The sequence below is a fragment of the Nyctereutes procyonoides genome, unplaced genomic scaffold (assembly GCF_905146905.1).
Source record: "Nyctereutes procyonoides isolate TBG_1078 unplaced genomic scaffold, NYPRO_anot_genome, whole genome shotgun sequence".
Classification (NCBI taxonomy): Eukaryota; Metazoa; Chordata; class Mammalia; order Carnivora; family Canidae; genus Nyctereutes; species Nyctereutes procyonoides.
Window position 1 is genome coordinate 43,555,963 of NW_026575126.1, and position 14,941 is coordinate 43,570,903.

Consider the following 14,941-nt stretch of genomic DNA (forward strand, 5'->3'; position numbering starts at 1 on the left):
TAAATAAATAAAAATATTAAAAAAAAAAAAAAAAAAAGAAAGAAAACCGGTGGGCGGGAGACCTCAACGGTGTGCCTCTGCCTGGGGGGTTTGGGCTCCAAGGCTGCGGGGACCCCTGAGGGAATTCACCAGTTATCTCAAGGGGGAAACATTTTCCGGGTGGTTTGTTATGAAAACACCAAGGATTCTTTTAATACGGTGCCATTTCCTAAAGGAATTAAGAAGGAAGCCAACTGCGAGACCAGCTAACATCTTCTAGGTCGAGGCCGGCAGCACTCTACGAAGGCTCGCCTCCACACTCACACACACATCACTGTCTCTACAGACCTATCTATGTGAGGCATTCGGTCACCTCTTCTAGAACATGCGGAGACAACAGTACCCACTTCGAGATGGTCATGGAAGAGTGAGCTGAGTTTGAAACGTGCAAAGCACTTTGCCTGGCATATAGTGTTTTCCCATTTTAATAATAAATCCTATCTCTAGCTATCCGTTCAACTACACATCCATTTATATTTTATAAACTCACATAATATATTATATTTATGCCTTATCTAGTCACCTAATGTGATTATACATACAGATCTACATGATCATTTATACATGTCAACTCACTGCATGCACACATGCTTACAAATGCTTTTTAATATATTATGTATTTATTTTTTTAATTTTTTATTGGAGTTCAATTTGCCAACATATAGCATAACATCCAGTGCTCATCCCATCAAGTGCCCCCCTCAGTGCCTGTCACCCAGTCACCCCAACCCTCCCACCCACCTTCCCTTCCACTACCCCTTGTTCATTTATTTCCTAGAGTTAGGTGTCTCTCATGTTTTGTCACCCTCACTGATATTTTCACTCATTTTCTCTCCTTTCCCCTATAATCCCTTTCACTATTTTTATATTCCCCGTATAGTGAACCCATATAATGATTGTCCTTCTCTGATTGACTTACTTCCCTCAGCATAATACCCTCCAGTTCCATCCATGTCGAAGCACATGGTGGGTATTTGTCGTTTCTTTTTTTTTTTTTTTTTAATTTTTATTTATTTATGATAGTCACACAGAGAGAGAGGCAGAGACATAGGCAGAGGGAGAAGCAGGCTCCATGCACCGGGAGCCTGACGTGGGATTCGATCCCGGGTCTCCAGGATCGCGCCCTGGGCCAAAGGCAGGCGCCAAACCGCTGCGCCACCCAGGTCAGAAAGCACCATTTAAGATTACGTCTGAATAGTGTCAGGGAAGGCCTCTTTGAGGATATAGTTTTTGAGTGGAGAGTTGAAGTATTTGTCGTTTCTAATGGCTGAAGAATATTCCATCATGTATATAGACTGCATCTCCTCTATCCATCATCTGTTGAAGGACATCACGGCTCCTTCCACAGTTTGGCTATTGTGGACATTGCTGCAGTGAACATTGGGGTGCAGGTGTCCCGGTGTTTCACTGCATCTGTAGCTTTCAGGTAAATCCCCAAAAGTGCAATTGCTGGGTCATAGGGCAGATCTATTTCTAACTCTTTGAAGACCCTCCACACAGTTTTCCAAAGTTACATCATGCACTTACTTTTAGGCATTAGCGTCACTATCATAAACACATTAGTGGACCATAAGTACATACGCTAATTCTTGCAAAGGGCTTAGACGGTGACAGAGGAGGCCACAGAGGACAAGGGCCCTAGTACTACTGCCCCCCGATGGGTTCCTGGCCCGATCCTCACTAACCAGCCGGCAGCTCCTGCCATCAGCCAGGCCCACCTGCAAGGAAGCAGAGAGCTGAGCAGGCCCAGACGCTCGCTGGGGTGTGTGGCTCTGGGGGCTCCGACCCCCCCCCACAGCTAACCAGCCCTCGACCCGCCCGGTGGCACTGCCGCCCTATATGGGCTGCAGCTATGAACCAAGCCCCACGTCCTTGCTATGTGCACGCTGCCCTCAAAGACCCAGCTGAACCACCACCTGGCCAGCTCCTGGGCGGGGGGGGGGGGGCCTCAGGAGGGCCCAGGGCCACCTTGGAGCCACCTTGGAGACTGCGCCCACCCTGTCACTGCCCCTCCTCACGAAACCCAGCCTGTGCCTGTGGTTGTGCCCGAACTCTCCCCCCTGTGCAAGTGGCCGGTGGTCAAGGGCACGAGAGCTGCAGAAGTGCCCAGGCACCCAAAGAGGAGGAGAAACAAGGGCTGTGGGGGGCAAACAGTGGTGCGGAGACCCAAGAAGTAGGGTGACGGTGGCGCTGCTGGCAGGTGATGGGTGCAAGGGGCGCAGTGCAAACCAGCACCCCCCCAGCATGCAGACTTCAGCAAACCTCACAAGACAAGGTTGCAAAAATAAAATTAAAAAATTGAAATGAAATGAAATAATGAAATGAAATGAAATGAAATGAAATAATAAACCCCGCCTAAAAGCAGACAGCAGGAACTGCAGGCCAGCAAAGGAAACCCTTGTGCTCACATCTGGAAAGCCAAACTTTGTGCATGCACACCAGGAAGTTGTCCAGAGCGAAAAGCAGGTCAGAGCTCAGCCTGGCTCCCCTTTCATCTCCCCCAAACACCCCAGGCTGGGCGGGCCGCATTGAAATTCAGGACCGTGAGTCGGATGCCGGCGCCGGCGGACTGCGCACAGCTGGACAGGCTGTCAGCATAAAGGGCTCGCTGCTGCTTTTCCCTTTTTTATTTTCCTAAGCTGCGTGACTAGGTGATGCATTGTTCTTTCCACCATTTCCCATTTTGCAAAGCAAAGCCCTGCTCTTGGCCTCTCATCTGACACACGGTGTATGCGCCTGCGCAGGAGCCGAGCACCTGCTCCAAGAAGACGAGGCCAGAAGGAAACAGAAACCCACAAAATTTTCCGTGTCAGTTGCCACATCCTGATAGAGAAATCCCCTTTTTTTTTCTTTTTTATTTGCATGCTGCATGGCAGAGAAAAAACAGAAGGCCTTTTTTTTTTTTTTAATCACTTTCCCATCACTTAGCAACAAAACAGAATGACTCATCCCCGACGATAGGAAGACAACAGGTAAGGGTGATTTTCATTAAGCCATCAAAGACCTAGACAGGCAGTAGCAAGAGTGGGAAAGCAGCAGAATTTAGTGCTTAAGGGCCTTTTTCCTCTTTTAAAGAAATTTCTAGATAAACCTGAGTTTGGGTCCTATCTCTGCTGTCTTCTATCTTCTTCTACTTGTACAAACTTGGAGGCAACTGAGCCTCTCTGGGGCTCAGTCTGCAAGTGGGTGAAGCGGTGGGAATTAAGTGAGTTTGTGTAGCAGCCAGAAGTTTGGTTCTGGGAAAGTCACACACCTCCCACTTGGGGACCAAATTCAAACACCGTGTTAGAAAGGGAGACATTGGATTTTTTTAATGATAGGAGAGAGTTCCAACTGAGGTTGAATTAGGAAAGCCAGACGATGCTCCCTTATGGAAACTGCTCTTGAAAATCTTCATGGTACTTTGTAGTCTGCATGCGATCCACTGTGGTCTTGGGACGCAGCCCGGGGGTCTCTGCAGATCCCTGGACACATGTCCCCAATGCACAAGTGATCCTGAGAGCAGCCACTCCGCCCCTCATGTGAGTCTCAGCTCCACCACTTGGTTCTGGGCCACTTTACCACTGTACGGCCCAGCCCCCACTTCCCTCTTAGTCAAATAGAGGCAAATATCATCCCCTTGAAGGGTGGTTGTGGTAAAGTGGTCAGAAAATGCACCCAAACTGCTCTGAACATAGAAGATATGCCATAAATATTACCCTTCTTCTCTCCTTGCCCCTTTGTGAGCCAATAAAACAAATTAATGCCGCAACAGACCAACCATCCAAATCACAAACATGTATAGGTACCAAGTCCCACCCTCTGTCCCACACACATACGTAAGGGTGCGATAAATTAAGGTAGTCCATGGAGATCCCTCATGCCATAGAACATAGGCAAGATTCTGAGCCAACCCGGACTGAGACAAGATGGATAAATTCCAAAATGCCAGTAACTCTCTGAGTCCCCTACCACCAGATTGATTCTGGGCCAGCAGAAGAATGCTGTGTCCACCCCTGTCCATAAAGAGCTGTGCTGGCATTGGAATTGGGGGTACGGAATCAGTAAAGGCGTCTTGCAGCAACAGCCTTTAGCTCTGCCATAAGAGGTCACATCTCATCCCACAGGCATTCCAGTAGGCTACAGCCATTCTCCTCAGTACCCCAGCCTGACCACTGAAGCCCTGACATGAATACCACGAATGTCAGTGCTGTCTTCCAGGCATCTTAGACCAGGATGCTGTGACCGAGTCCAAGACGATGTAGGCTGGAACTCGCCTCCTGGTAGCTTTTGGGACAAAATCTGTTCTCTGAGAGTCTACTGTTGGGTCTGTAGAGGTTGCTACAAGGTAGAGGTGAGCCTCCAACAATTTGAGAATTGAGAGATTTCACAGAATTCTTCCCTTGAGTAGCTGGAAGGTGTGGCAGCACTAGAACTACATGCTCTCCTGGGAAGAGTCACCCAAAGAGGAGAAGCTGCCTTCTTAAGAGGACAGCAGCTGCCATATCCGATAAGGGGTTAATATACAAAATAGATAAAGAACTTATACGACTGGATACACACGCACACACACACACACACACACACACAATGCCATTAAAAATGGGCAGAGGACCCAAATACACATTTTTCGAAAGAAGACACAAAAGTGGTCAACAGATGTATGAAAAGATGCTCAATATCACTTGACATCAGGGGAAATGCAAATCAACACCATAATGAGGGATCACCTCACACCTGTCAGAATGGCTAAAATCAACACAAGAAATGAGTGTTGTCGAGGATGCAAAGAAAAAGGAACCCTGGTGCACCGTTCATGGGAATGCAAACTGGTGTAGCCACCATGGAAAACAGTATGGAGGTCCCTCAAAAAATTAAAAATAGAACTACCCTGTGATCCAGTAATTCCAATACCCAAAGAATACAGAAACACTAAATCAAAAAGACAAATGTGCCCCCATGTTTATTGCAGTGTTATTTACAACAGCCAAGGTACAGAAGCAGCCCAGGTGTCCATCCACAGGGATATACATCCCGAGCCATGAAGAAGACCTTGCCATTTGCAACAATGCTAAATATAGAGGGTATAATGCCAAGTAAAATAAATCAGAGAAAGACAAATACCATATGATTTCACTCATATGTGGGATATAAGAAACAAAACAAATGAACAAAGAAAAAAGAGACAAAAAAAGAACAGATCCTAACATACAGAGAACAAACAGGTGGTTGCCAGAGGGGCGGTGGGGGGAGGGCAAAATAGACAAAAGGAGACTAAGGGTACACTTAATGAGGAGCACTGAGAAAGGTACAGAATTGTTGAATCGTGATATTGTACACCTGAAACTGATATAAAACTGTACATTAATTATACTTCAAAAATAAATAAATAAATAAATAAATAAATAAATAAATAAATAAATAAATAAAACATCTTTATGGCAAATGACAACAAAAAGGACAGCCACCTCCAATTTTCCTAAAGCGTCACTTGCCGACAGACAGCCAGTCAAGAACTCAACTGGGCTTTGGGCTGAGAGACCTCAGGTCTGGGGCAGGTTTAGTGGACTGATATTCGAGTCCTATTGGCTGGGAGAGTGAAGCACCAAAGAAAGTCACTTTGTAGATGTGTGGTCACCAAAAACCATCCTACCTAGAAAGTGCAAAAGAAAGAGAGAGAGAACGAGGAAGGAGAGAAAGAAGGAAGGAAGGAAGGAAGGAAGGAAGGAAGGAAGGAAGGAAGGAAGGAAGGAAGGAAGGAAGGAAAGAAAGAAAGAAGAGAAAGCAAGTGAGGGTGGAAAGCTCTCCCCACTGATCCTTTAACATTACAGATTTGGGTGTGTCACAAATACATGACTCACTTCTCATCTCATGATCTGTATAGGGGGGCTGATTTTTTTTTAATTTTATTTATTTATTCATGAGAGACACAGAGAGAGAGAGAGGCAGAGACACAGGCAGAGGGAGAAGCAGGCTCCATGCAGGGAGCCCAACATAGGACTCGATCCCGGGACCCCAGGATCACGCCCTGGGCTGAAGGCAGGTGCTAAACTGCTGAGCCACCCAGGGATCCCCTAGGGGGGCTTATTATATTTTAGGTTTTTTTTAATTCAAGTTTTATTTTTATTCTTAGCCTTGCTTTCTCTGGTATAGATTCCCTCATGGTTTACACGAGCTCTGCCCACTAGAAATACAATCCACAGTGTAATATGAAATTTTACATTCTCTAGCAACCATGTCAAAAAAGTAAAAAGAGATAGATGAATCTAATTTTAATGTTTTATTTAACTGAGTATATAAAAGGGCTATCATCCCCACATGTGTCCCATCTGCCAATATATTAAGGAGCTGTTGTGCATTGTCTTCTCCATACTCAGCCTGCAGAACCTGTTGCAAATTTCACACTCCCAGCATGTCACAGGGAGAACCCACATGCTTCTCCCTCCCATTCCACCCCCACCCCCATCCCCACCCCCGGCGGCCACACACATTGGACAGCACAGCCTTACACCGTTGACAGACCTTCCTGGCCACCTTAGCTCAAATCTCACGGTATGGTGAGGCTCCTGGGGTGAGATCCCAGTAAGTCCCTCTGATCTCATGGATGATGCTGAGGCCTCACCAGCTTACCCCAGCCATCCCACCTCTACTGACAGCTATCCTCTGAGGAAGCCAGCCATTCAATGATTATCTCACCACCGATGCTCAGAGTCTGGAGAAATAATCTGACACCTACGTTGGGGGAAATTTGTCTTTGGAGAACTGCACTGGCCCAGTTAGCAAACTCTTAAGCCCCAAAGGAGGTGGACCACAAACCAGGAGGGCCTATGGGAGGATGATTTAGGAGTAGCAGCTCAGCAGACTGCTCCCCGGTGGGACTCACTCCCACCCCACCCCCGGGGAGAGGAGCCCCTCTCTCTGATCTTTCGCTAATCCTTCACTCCTGCAACAGCCCCACACTGCCCCAGACAGTGCTGAGCCCTGGGGATGCCACAGGAGTATGTGAAGTGTGGTTGGAGTGGAACACTGTGAAAAAGCCCCTCCCACCCTTGAGCATGAATTCCTATCGCGGCAACATGAGTTCCTACCTCTTCAGCCGCCTCAAGCAGGTGTTCATTATCTCACAATTATCATAGGTCAGAGGTCTGGGTAGGAGCGAGGTGGGTCTTCTGCTCAAGATCTGCCTTGCTGAGATCAAGGTGCCAGGGCTGAGTGTCATCCGAGGCTTGAGGCCATCTTCCAGGCTCGCCAAGGCTGTTAGCGGAGCTTAGCTCCTTGTGGGGGCAGCACGGAGGTCCCTCTGCTCTTGCTAGCTGTTGGTTAGTGAAGGCCCTCAGACTGGAAAAGCCACCTGTGTTTCCCTTCCATCACATGACCCCATAGGAAGTTCACAACATGGATGCTTGCCTTCCATGGAAGGAAAGGTGCACCTCTTGAACCTCTTCACTTCCATTCAAGTGTTCCTCTGATTAGGTCAGACCCACCCAGGACCATCCCCCATTGGATTAATCCAAAGTCAGCTGATGAGAAATTTATTCAGGGGAGAGATATCATAGTCACAGGCTCCTCTCACTCTCAAGGGGAGGAGATTATCCAGAACATGTTCACCAGAGGATGACTTTCTTGGGGACCATCCTTTCACTACGCCTTGTAAATATATGCTTATTTATATCAATAATATAAAAAGCATCACCCTCTCTGTGCAAAGAAACGTTTTATCAATAATTCTGATTTCTTAGCATATGTCTATTTTCTGGATAAGAAAATCAAGACTCAGAGAAATGAGAGAAGGTTTGTAGCACCACTAGAGGTTGGTGGAGCCATGTTAGAAGCTGGGTCTCCTTTACACAGGAAAGTCTTGGAAGAGCCCGCGAGGCCACATTGAACTATAATTGGTATTATGTTTCCAGAATTTTCCTAATGGGTTCCCTGAGCTTTAGAGACAAATAAATATAAGCTCCTAGATCTAGTTATCTATTGGCACACAGAAAATTACCCCAAAACTCAGCAGCTTAAATAATAAACTTTATCTCACAGTTTTGTGGGTTAAGAACCCAGCGAGGAGTTCCAGCAAGGTGGAAACCACAGTATTTTATAACCTAGTTTCAGAACCAACATCCCACCACTTCTGACATATTCTGTTCTTAGAAGGAAGTCTGGGCCACCCTCAAGTACAGGGGATAACAGCAGAACCCCTAAATAGCAGAAGGCAAGAGTCATGGTTGGGGGGCACATGTAAAGCTGCCTGCCACCATACCTAAGAGCTGGGATGGTCCCCATCAATGTAGGATCATCAACATTTTGAGGATCCCCAGGCATGCTACCCTCCTTTTTTCTCAATGAATTAAGCAGTTTCATTATAAAACCATGCTGGACATGTAAAATTGAGTGAAGCCACTGAGGAACCCCTTCCATCTCCAAGGGCTATGGAGGAGAGTCATAAAATGTCTTGGCTTCCAATTCCACAGTCAAACTTTGCTTCAGGTGATAAACTCAGACAGGAAGAGCCAGGTCAGCAGACAGCTATAATTACTACACTCCTCAGCCAACCTGAACAGCCCAGCAGCAGGATGAGCCCCACCATGTCCCACTTCTAAATTCCTTCTGGGTGGCCATGGTAACAAGTGCCACAGGTTAGACTTGGAACATTTGGTTGATGTACAATGACCTCTACTGAAGTCAATAAATGCCCGGGTTGGTGCTTTTACTCATAATCCAGTTTTTGTTTTCACGATCTCCATATATTCCCCAAAGTTCTCCCAAACTCCTCCCTAGACTGGTTCTCAGGGATTTTCCCCATTTCTAAGGGGTTTTCTTTTTCTTTTTTTTTTTTTAAAGTATATTCTTTTGTTTTTTTTTTTTAATTTTTATTTATTTATGATAGTCACAGAGAGAGAGAGAGGCAGAGACACAGGCAGAGGGAGAAGCAGGCTCCATGCACCGGAAGCCCGACGTGGGATTCGATCCCGGGTCTCCAGGATCGCGCCCTGGGCCAAAGGCAGGCGCCAAACCGCTGCGCCACCCAGGGATCCCTCTAAGGGGTTTTCATTTCACTTTTCCCTTGTAACATCCATGAGGGGGAGTCACGTCTGCTAGAGGAAAGTGCATGCAGCCTACACGGAACCCCAACCCTGGCATCATCACCCTGTGCTCTTGGCCTCCCCGACACCTGTGGTCTCCAATTGCCCCCATTTTACCATCTCCTTATATTCATCTGGACGACATCCTGCTGACCCATGTACTTTCCCCTCTACTACTTATAAAATTCTACTACTTATAAAAACTAACCTTAGACTTTCTGCTGCTCAAATGAAAATCCCCTCTGATCAATATTGCCCACTCAATACCTTACCCAGCAGATTCTTACCACATCAAAGACGAAAGAGAGCTTAAGGCATTTTTTTTTCCCAATATGTGGTCCACGGACTGCCTGCATCAGAATCACCTGGAAAATCTGTTAACAAGGCAGATCTCTGAGTCCCTCTACAGATCTTTGGGATCCTGGCTAGTGTGGAGCCCAGGTGATTTGCGTGCAGCTCTGACTTCAAGAGCTACTGCCTTAGATCTCATCGACTCAAGAGGTTGTCTAACACAAAGGCACATGTGGGATGTTTCTGCAAACTCTCCATTCCTGCACTTCATCCCCAGGGGTTTTAAGGAATTTGATCTAGGAGGGCATTGGCCGCCATACTAGGTGAAGTAGTGTGCTCTCATTCTCATCTTCCAAACCAGAAGGCTGGAGCTCCAGAAGGTGAAGCAACCAACCCAAGCAGTTAGCTAAAAAAAAAAAAAAAAAAAAAATCCCAGGACTCCAACCCAGGTGTAACGGATTCCAAAGTCTAGCCTCTTTTTTACTGCCCTATGAGCCCTATGGCAAAAGGTACTTCCTCATTTCCAAGAGAACCCAAAAGTTGGGGAAGCTACCTCTCTAACAAGGAGAAGGTGAAGCACGGTCTGCCTCCCGTGGTCAGTCTTTTATGCCAGATGCAGACTACTTTGGGGAAGGGCTTTCCATACAGTGTTAGATGAGTGCAGATTCTTTCTGTGGTGGTCACCAACACCCAACTCAAATGGGTTCAATGAAGGCAACACCCAATGTGAGGAGGAAGGATTTACTGAGCCCCACGTTCAGGCATGCCTCATCTACCAATGTGCAATATTGTTAGAACTCTCTCTTTCTTCACGTCTCAGCTCCGTTGCGCATTATATTTATCCCTTTTATAGTTTTTCGTGCTTTAAATTGGCTCTCTCCATTTGCTGGTATAATTGCCATCTGGCGGCCTCAATCCCAGTGCTTCTGCTTAGAAAACCCAGCGAAAGTCAGGTGTTCTTTCTCACAGGGACCCGGGGAGCAAAGAGAGAGTGAAAGCCAGGGAAGGATTCTGATTGGTCCTCCTTGGACCAATCACCGTGCTCGGGAGGGACGGAGCTGTCTGATTGGCCAGGTTTGAGTTAGTGTCCTCATAGGGATTTCCATCCTTAAGACGTTAGAGGAGAGATGCCCCTCCACTGAGCAGGAGTGAAACATTGCCCAAATAGGAAAAATAACAACAATAGCAGCCTACAGGGGTACACACGTTTTAGTCCATGGCTTTGGATTATAGTCCTGGGGCTGATGGCATTATTAAAATGAAAACTCCATCCTAGCTGCGAATCCAGTGATTCTAGACTCCTTCGTTCCCTTCCCAAACTTTTTATCTTCTAAGTCTGTGCTAGTGGAATTGGGGAAGGAAACACTGCAAGTAAAGACTCCAAAGCATAGTTGAAATTTAATTTTCTCAACATAACCGTCACTGTAGCTGTTAAGTATCCCCCCCCAAAAAAAATCTGGAAAGCGCTAAGCTCATTTTTTGAAACCTTGAAGAAATGAAGACCACAAACATGGCCCATCCCGAAATCACTTTTTTTTTTTTTTTTTTTTTTTTTTTTTTTTAGTTTGGCTGCCTGCTGAGCTAATGACCCACTGACTGGTTTTTAGGCTTTTTGAAAGCCGAGTGCTAACATCAAACTTTCATCTCAGAGATAGCAGCCTGTCTCTAATGAATTTTTTATTTGTTTACTCATTGCTTCTCTGGGATATAAAAGTAGCACTCATCTTTTTAATATTAAAAATAAAACTTTAAATCAGGACCCAGTCCAATGCCAAAGTGTTTAAATTCACTACATCCAAGACTGCTTCACTTCTGGAGAAATCACACTCTGAAATAAAGGAAGATGGTACTATGGGGAAAGGATGACATGCCATATGTAGGTTCTTCTTCTTTTTTAAAATCCTTTTGCAAGCATAGAAGTAAATTATTCATGTCAAACTGTGTACTGTACATCATGTGAGTTCCAGGAACACATCCACCAAACAGCTGTGCTCCCTTCCTCAGGAGGGGCAGCTCTCAAAGACTGCATTTCACTCTCCTCTCTGCCCTGGAAACCCCCGCTGTTTACTCTTGGGGATTTAGACACTATCAATAGAAGAGAATGTGTGGGAGTGTCCAGATGCCCCTCAAGGGAAACCTTGCACCTATGGGCTGCGCAGAGGGCCAGGGGTGTATTCAGCTGAACTTCTGAATGTTGTTTACTTGCCTTCTACACATGCACTGGGAAAAATAAAATATAGTAAATAAAATACAACTGGATTCAGGATAGCACACCAGGATATAGGATTGACCATAGGGGCAGAAAGTACATCAGCGATGATGTAGGGCCAGGGTGGAAGGGGTGGGGGAATGGTGGGGAGCCTCACAGGGACATGAGGAAACCCCTGGGGGTATTGAATAGGTTCACTATGTTTATTTGGGTGATGATTTCAGTGATATATACATACATGTGGGATATAGAGTCACACTGACTGCTTCTTCAAGGTTCCTGGGCCCAGTTTTAACGTGTGTATGTGTGTGTGTGTGTGTGTGTGTGTGTGTGTGTGTGTGTGTGTGTAGCTTCCCCACACCGACAAAAAAATTCGCAGACACCAGCAGGGTGTCCTATAATTTAACTCAATTGTGACACTAGGCACCTGGAGAGAGCATCCCATTCCACAGGGTAAGGTGTCAGTCCCAAAAGACCACTCTCCATTCCATGTGCCAATCACAAGTCCGAGCTGTTAGCTGGGCTTCTTTCACCAACTGGCTCTCAATCAAAAGTTCCCATGACTCCTTCCTTGGGTTTGATTAATTTGCTAGAGTAGGTCAGAGAACTCAGGAAATCAGTTTACTCCCTAGATTATTGATATACTACAATGGATATTAAAACGCACAAGTCAACAACCAGATGCAAAGATACAGATGGCCAATTCCCAAAGAGCTTCCATCCTCACAGAGCTCAGGGCCTGGCAGGATGGTCTGTGGAAGAGTTCTCTGGTTCCCTAACATAAGAGCTCTCCGAAACTCCTCTTTTTTTTTTTTAAATTTATTTATTCATAGAGACACAGAGAGAGAGAGAGGCAGAGACACAGGCAGAGGGAGAAGCAGGCCCCATGCAGAGAGCCTGAGTGGGACTTGATCCCAGGTCTCCAGGATCACGCCCTGGGCTGCAGGCGGCGCTAAACCACTGAGCCACCAGGGCTACCTTTGGGTTTTTATAAGAAAGCTTCATCACATGGACATGATTAATGAACTCACTGGCCACCAGGGACTGATTCAACCTCCAGCCCCTCTTCCTTTCCCAGATACAAGTGCAAAAGTCACTTCACTATCATACATCCATTGCAGTGAAAAGGGGATTGTTATGACCAACAAAACCCCCATTGCACCTCTATGGCTCTAAAGTGTTTATAGGAACTGAAGATAAGAGACCAAATGTCATGACAAAAGATGCTCCATCTCTCTGCTACTCAGGAAATTCCAAGGGATTTGGGAGATGTGAGCCAGGAAGGGTGGATGAAGGCCAAATATATATGAAAAATAGACTGGTTATCTGACACACTCTCTCTCTCTGTCTCTGTCTCTCTGATCTGTCTCTGTCTCTCTCTCTATATATATATACATATATATTAAATATATATATTTCTTATAAACTATTTCATGGAATTGTGAAAATCAATGAGATCATGAAAGCTCTAGTGTTCGTACAAAGAACTCGCTTGATTTAATATGGCTCTCTCTTGCTTGCTCTTTCCCCACCACCCTCCCCCACCTTCCACCATAACTTATGTATATTCCCCCATGTCTCTACTGGGGATGCTTTTCATCATATCACTGCAGTCCTTAAAAGCCAAAGCATCTCACAATAATGCAAAACCAAGCCTGCTATTATATAAATACTGAGGCACCTGAATGGCTTAGTCCATTAAGCATCTGCCTTTAGTTCAGGTCATAATCTTAGGGTCCTGGTCTTGAGCTCCACATCAACCCCAGCATCAGAGTTCCCTGCTCAGCAGGAAGCCTGCTGCCCCTCTCCCACCACCCCTCCCTCCACACTCACACAATCTCTCTCTCTCAAATAAATAAATAAAATTTTTTAAAAAACTAAATAAATACATTATATTTTTTTTCCAAAAAATATAAATAAAATTTTTAGTATAAATACTAAAATGGAAGGATAGCAGTTTGGCTGTGAATGTTCCCCTGAACTGTATACATCTCTGTTTATGTAATCCTTTTGAATTTCTACAGTGTTGCATTAAACAAATGCCCTTATTCTGAACCTAATCCAAGGCACAGACGTCTTTACCAGAATGGTAAGTGCTTCCTGGAATGACCCACAGACAGGCTTTTTATAGAATCTGATTACCACCTCCATTCCTGCACAAATATACTGCTCTGTAAAAATTTCACAAAGTGGCTCACTAAGTATGTCATCTTAGAATAAGACTGTTCACTCTATTTGAAATAAAAATTTATGAATAAATAATAACATGCTCACCCGGCATTGATCTTTATTAAGGTCTGCTAAAACAACATATGCTGAGTTCAGCTGAGATCCAACAAACATACACAGAGGTTCAAGGAAGATATTTTGGAATCCGAGACATCAGACATGAAATCATGGCTCTCCCACTCCCTCCCTGGGTGACTGGGGAGATGCCACCCATCCTTCACAGACCTTGGTCCCATCATGAGAGAAAATGGGGAAAATAATAGAATTTGTCCAGCTGTGGTGAAAATCAGATGAAAGAACAAAAAACTAGCTACTGAAGGATGCAGGTACAGACCCACATCACATGCTGTCATGGATCTACTTGCTTGAAATCTAGGAACATCTGTTCACTGGCTCCTTTCTAAAAACAGGCTATTAGTGTGCCCTTCCATAGCTAAAGCACTCTCCAAGAAGTCATGCCCAAGTGGCATCATGGCTCCTAGAACAAAGACTGTCCAAAGCAAGGTGCCATTTGGCACCTCCACAGGTTGAGAAAAGCAGCCCAGATGGCTGTGTGAAAATCCAGTAGGAGAGTGTGGGTCAAGAAACCACACAGGGCAAAACAAGTCTCTCTTCCTCTAGTGTAAGCTTCTTCTTCAATAGTGGCCCTCCCTTCTACTGCAGGCAAAGTAATCCTTACAGCCCCTTGTGCTTATTTGTTCATACAAGTGGTAAGCCCATACCTGAAACCACACCCCTCCATGGTCCCGTCACTGTATGTAAGCCTGAATGACCATGACAGGTGAAAAAGAAGAGTCTTCGGGATCCCTGGGTGGCGCAGCAGTTTAGCGCCTGCCTTTGGCCCAGGGCACGATCCTGGAGACCCGGGATCGAATCCCACATCGGGCTCCCGGTGCATGGAGCCTGCTTCTCCCTCTGCCTGTGTCTCTGCCTCTCTCTCTCTCTCTCTCTCTCTGTGTGACTATCATAAATAAATAAAAATTAAAAAAAATAAAAATAAAAAAAATAAAAAAAAAAGAAAAAGAAGAGTCTTCAAACAATTATTTAAATGTTATGCAAATGTCCCGACATGCATTTTTCACCTATTTCCTACAAATGCCTACTGTTTTTATAG